The sequence below is a fragment of the Oxyura jamaicensis genome, chromosome 19 (assembly GCF_011077185.1).
Source record: "Oxyura jamaicensis isolate SHBP4307 breed ruddy duck chromosome 19, BPBGC_Ojam_1.0, whole genome shotgun sequence".
Lineage (NCBI taxonomy): Eukaryota > Metazoa > Chordata > Aves > Anseriformes > Anatidae > Oxyura > Oxyura jamaicensis.
Genome location: NC_048911.1, coordinates 6,196,455 through 6,202,013, shown reverse-complemented (window position 1 = coordinate 6,202,013; position 5,559 = coordinate 6,196,455).

The window sequence follows — 5,559 nt, the reverse complement described above, 5'->3', positions numbered from 1 at the left end:
AGATTGCCACCCAGCATCTCAATTACGGGACAGCGCCTCGGCGATTCCACATGCAAATGTTTTTTAACTGACCGCAGAGGAAAAAAAAAAAAAAGGGGGGCTTTGTTTGCTCAGCAGGGTTAAGGAGCAGGAGCTATAACCTTTAGCAGAAAGGGAAGCGGGGCTTTCTTGCAGCACATTTTACTGCTCGGGGTTTATTTCTGCCAGGAGAAGGGCTTCTGCTTCCCAGCTGGCTGGGAGAAGACTTCTATGGGGGAAGCCACCAAAGAGCCACCGGGCTGTCCAGCCCTGGTTAAGAGCTTTCCAGTCTTCCAAGGTGGTAAAATAATACGTGGCTCATGAAGAACCTCAGTATGCACACCAAAGCTCTGAAAGTAAGCAAGCATGGGAAGGAAATTCTAGCTAATACAAGTTAAATATAGGTTATGTTAGCTGCATTTTACAAGCACTAAGAATGTTATTGGAGAAAGCTGTCATTTTTAATGACAGCACAAGCTCCAATTACCAGATAGCTGATACGCTTGGGATTTGGAAGTTTTTTTTTAAATCACTTGAAATCTAAAAAAACCTTCATTATCAGCTTCTGAGTTCGATGTAAATAACTTCACCTGGCGCTAAGAAGTTTAACATTTCGCAGGGCACACGAACAACTTCAAGCCATTTATGAACGTAGCTCCAGCTTCCCGGCAATTTATGCATGGTTTATGGCAACTTAAACGGCGCAGGAGACGTGCCGAGGCTCCAGGAGGAGGGCGGCCACGAGGATGAGGATGCCATGGGATGGGGCAGGAGCATGTAGTGGCCGTGCAGGATGGAGAAGAGATGGGACCTTGCTGCTGCAACCCTGAAGGGCCACCCAGGACAAAACCAGGCATCACCTGCAGCCTAAACCAGGATACTCGCTCCCCAAGCACACCCTTCTCTCAAAGGGATGCTTTAAAAACGGGTTACACAAAACCCTCTGTGATTGCATCCTCCCAGCTCGATTGAGATGGCCCTTGGGTTTCCCATGCTTTCTTCTCTCCCCACCGTTAGCATGTCAGGAGCTCCTCCTGCAATTTTACTTGCAAAAATAAAGGGAAATAAAGGGAAAAAGTCTGGTTTCCCAGCTGTGAGAAAGAGCACCACGCACATTAACGCCACGGCTTAGCGCCGAAACCTAATACAATAGGCAGAAAAGCTAAACGCTGAACATTTTAGTTCCCCACAGATAAATGAAAGCCTTACAGTCAGCAAGAAGAACAGCAGCCTTCTAGCTTGTGGCAAGCAGAAAGTGGGATTGAATCATTACTTGAAGAAGAACGTGTTTCAATTTCTATAAATAAAAACCTGCAAGGCACGTTGCCAAAGAAGCGCAAGTCAATATAGCTTTTCTATATGCGCTGTCAAACTTTACTTTTAGACAGTATATTAATTACATAGTCAATAATTGTGGGTTTCATTAGTGTATTAAATACCTCAATCAATAATATTTATCCTTCTCAGAGACAGTCTTCACCAAAAAAAAAAGGGAGGAGTATTTTTTGATCCTGCAGTTCAAAAAGTCAGCGCAGCATACCAGCAAGGCTCTAATGGAAAACATAAAACACCGGGAACGGACAAAAATCGGATTATTACTCTTATTTTTCAGCCTTTTGTACGATAAGCCATGGGGGAATTCCAAGAGCGAAAGCGATGGCCAAAAAAATTAGATTTCTTCCTCTTAATTGCCCAACAGTGATGTCAGAGTGGACATGACAAATGTTCGGGTCCGTCCTTTCCAGATCAGACAAGGATTGCACGGCAGCCGAGGTCTGCTCAGCCAACCTGCTGAGGGCAAGCTCTAAGCAAAGAACCCCCTGCTGGACATCCCCAGCCCGTCACGTACTGAAGTGCAGCCTTCTCGGTGCCTTCTTCCAAACCAGGACCATCCCCGGCCAACAGCGTCCTTCTGAAAGGTAGCGGAGCAGCGGGGACCTTCCCCAGGGTCAGCCAAGACGAGCCCTGTGGCACCAAGCATCAGGCACTAGGAAGAGTTCAGGAGGATTTTTTTAAGCTGTATTAAAATACTACCCATAGGTCCCTTGAAAGGGCAAGGAGCTTGAATAAATTTTTTTAAAAAAAATGCCTTTGGAAGTATCCGGTTTATTTTAAATAACTCGCAAGAACAGTAATATACAAGGATGGGAAAAGGGAAGTTCTACGAGCAGCCTGGGAACACTCCCATAGGCACGCTTTTGGCATGGCAGAGGCTGAATTTAACAACAAATCAATGCACTATAAACAGGAAAAAAAAAATCTAAAAACAAACAACACCCCGTCCCCAAACACAGACACCTAACTATTCAAATAAAATAAACAGAAAAATGCATAACAGTCCTCACGGAAGATCCATCTGGTGATTCAAACCACCTTTTTTTTTTTTAGATGTGTATGAATGAAACGTAAAAATGTAAACACGAGAAACAGATTTAAAAAAAAACGAGACAAGGTCTCCTGGCCTCTTTGCATCCTCACAGATAATGTATTAAAGAGAATTTCCACTCCTTGTAATAAGGTTAGCAATATTTACTGCACGACTTCAATAGTTGTAACGCGCAATATGTTACGGACCGCTCCCTCCCCAAAGAGGCTTTTGGGGCAGAAGCCTGCTCCGTTGCACATTTCCAAGACCATTGTGCACAAGAGAGAGAAAATCCCTGTTTCTCCCTCCCTCCTTAACCAGCAGGGGCTTCCTGAAGGGTGACCGCCTCCAGCGGGCGAGAGGGACCAGGGCGAGGGAGGTGGGCACCGTGGTTGCTCTTCCCAAGGGCCAGCCAAAACCAACCAAGAAAGGGCAAAGGGAAAGATGACGAAAGAGGACGTGGAAGGAAAGCACGTCCTTCCTCCCCCCCTCAAGATGTTATGCCATATCTTTGGGCAGCAAATGCAAATATCACGGAGTATTAAGAATCAAAACATCAGACTCATCAACTTCGACTCTCACACCCGTTGCACTAAAAGGACAATCCTACCGTGCTGGAACACGAAGCCCACACACACACTCATCCAAGCTGCCAGGCGTAGCATACACAGCGTAAAGCAACGACCTACCAGAAACACGCAGTGTGTTTGCTGCGGATCAGCGCAAGAAGACCGTTTGTTTTTCACAACAGCTCCTCGAATATGTTACTGCTCAAGGCTTTATTTTGGGGAAACGAAAATAAAAAAACAACACACAAAACGAACGCGTCTTAAAAATAAGATCTGACTCAAGTGCAATCTCCCCTCCAGAGACTCGTAAGGGTCACCAAGAATTAATTTTAAATTGATGTGCAGTGAAAACAGTTAAATCATAACTGGGAATCGACACAGACAGCCAAACGCCAGGACACAGCACAACGGCAAAGGATGCTCCAACTCTTCCCTCAGCCACCCAGACCTCGGTGTTCTCATCCTGCCCTTGCACCTGCTGGAAACCAGCAGCCGCCCAGCTTCGTCTTTGCTTTGTACATTCCGTTTAAAGCATTAGGAGCCACAGGAGTCTTCACTGCACGGTTAGGAGGTATTCCAGCATCCTTTCACTCGAGCAAATACACCTTCCTGTGCAGCTGAGGGCACCCAGCGATAACCCGGACATGAGCAGGGGAGATTTACGATGCAGGGAACGAAGAGCCAGACTCATTTGCCAATAATCCTAATTAGCAGCGTGAGCCCACTGTCTACTCCTTAATTGGCACCAGCAGAAGAGCCTGGAGCTCTCTAAGAGTCCCCTTTTCCACTGCCCCCCGTTAGCAGCTGCGCTGACACCAGGGTTTAGGTAACAGCGGCCACTCAGCAGTGAGCTGGGAGACGAGGACGAGGACCAGGACCTGTCTGCAGCTTTCCTGCCCTCCCTCCTGGCCCCGAGGCTGCCGCAGAACCTCGCTCCCTTTGGGCTGACAAACTACTCCTTAACCAGCTCCCTTCCACAGCTCGAGCCTGCGACCAGGGGAAGGAAGAGAGGTAGCCAACATCCACATATATGTTTTATATAAGCCATATCCCCCTCCTGGGAATCATTTTGCTAAATTAGCTCTTCCAGGCCCCTCCTAAAAAAGCTCTTCGTTCTCCTACTCAGTGTATAGTCCTCCTCTGTATTCGCCCCAGCTGAGATTCTTTTTTGCCTCTATATGCAGACCAGAACCGTACATTGCATTCGAGATGAGATCTCACACCAGAGGCTTATATAATCCTATCGTACTTGTATAGCTACACTAGAAATACCTTCCCTTACATAGCTTGATGTTTTTATCATATACTAGCTGATTAAAGCATGATTAAAACCCTCCAACTCTTCAGTCACTAATGAGCACCCACTTTATAGCAGTTTTTTTTTTTTTTTTATTAGTCCTCAAATAAATGACTTTTCACACCAACTGTTGAAGTTGATTTTCTGTTCCAGTTCTCAAGGTCACTCGGCTCTTCCTGACACCTTCATACTCCCGAGTATTGATACCTGCCATCTCTGGTGCTCTGGCTGATGGCACAGTAAAGCCGGTGCTAGGGATGTGCAGCCAGTCCCTCGGGGAGAACGAGCTGCCCCAGCAGAGGCAGGCATGCGACGTCGTCTCATAAAGCTGCACTGCCAGCAAATACGTGCTAACACAGATGCCCGTAAAACTTCCCGCTGTACACGGGCCTGAGACTTCGAAATAGCCTCGAGGAGCATTTTGCTCTCAGTCCCCTCAACTGGGAAAAGGGGGGACAGGAAGGGAGGAGCAGAACTAGAAGACTGGTTACCAGAGTGGAAAGATAGATTATCACCGCTAACCTACCATTTGTCAGTCCGGAACCGCGCTGAAGACTGTAATTTTCTAGTCAATGCTTTATAAGCAAGGTCAGAGGGAACAAATACTTCAATAAAAAATTCAAGGCATCAGCAGAAGAACCCAGTCATGATCCTCAGGATCCAAAAAAGAAGGGGCTGTTTGTGCAATTAATGGGCCCAGGATAATGTCCTTCACGTCCATCAATGGAAGTGGCATTTACAGTTCCTAAACATAAAGACTTAAAGATGACAAACAGGAAACGAGGGCACCACATGAATACGTGAAGAAACAGTGCTCTGCAGTGCAAAATAAATAAATAAAATTTCAGGTTTGCTACCAGAGACCCACTGCAGTACTGCCTGGATGCTTGGAGCTGTGCAGCAAATGCCAAGCTGTGAGCTGCAGCCAGGGAACACATAATTAATGTGATTAGGAGCACACAGAGCTAGCATGCTCTGCTGACTGAAAAGCCCAGTAGCATAATTACTGTTTTCTGTACTAGCTCTATGTCTGAACAAATCTCAAAGCCTGGTTAGTTTTAGACTGCTGTGTAAACGTCAATAAAAATCCCAGAAGTGCCAGCTCATCAGCATTCTCAGGCACAGAAATGGTGAAAATATCACTGCATTTCCATGCTGTTAACATCAGGCAAAGAAGTCTCCATTCTTCACTCTAACCTTAGAGTTTGTAATAAGGTAACATCTCCCCCAAGTGAATGCTTATTATGAAAGCTAATTAATTGCTTTCCAGTAATGAGAAGTCTTTGGTGTTCAAAGAAAGCAAAATTCAC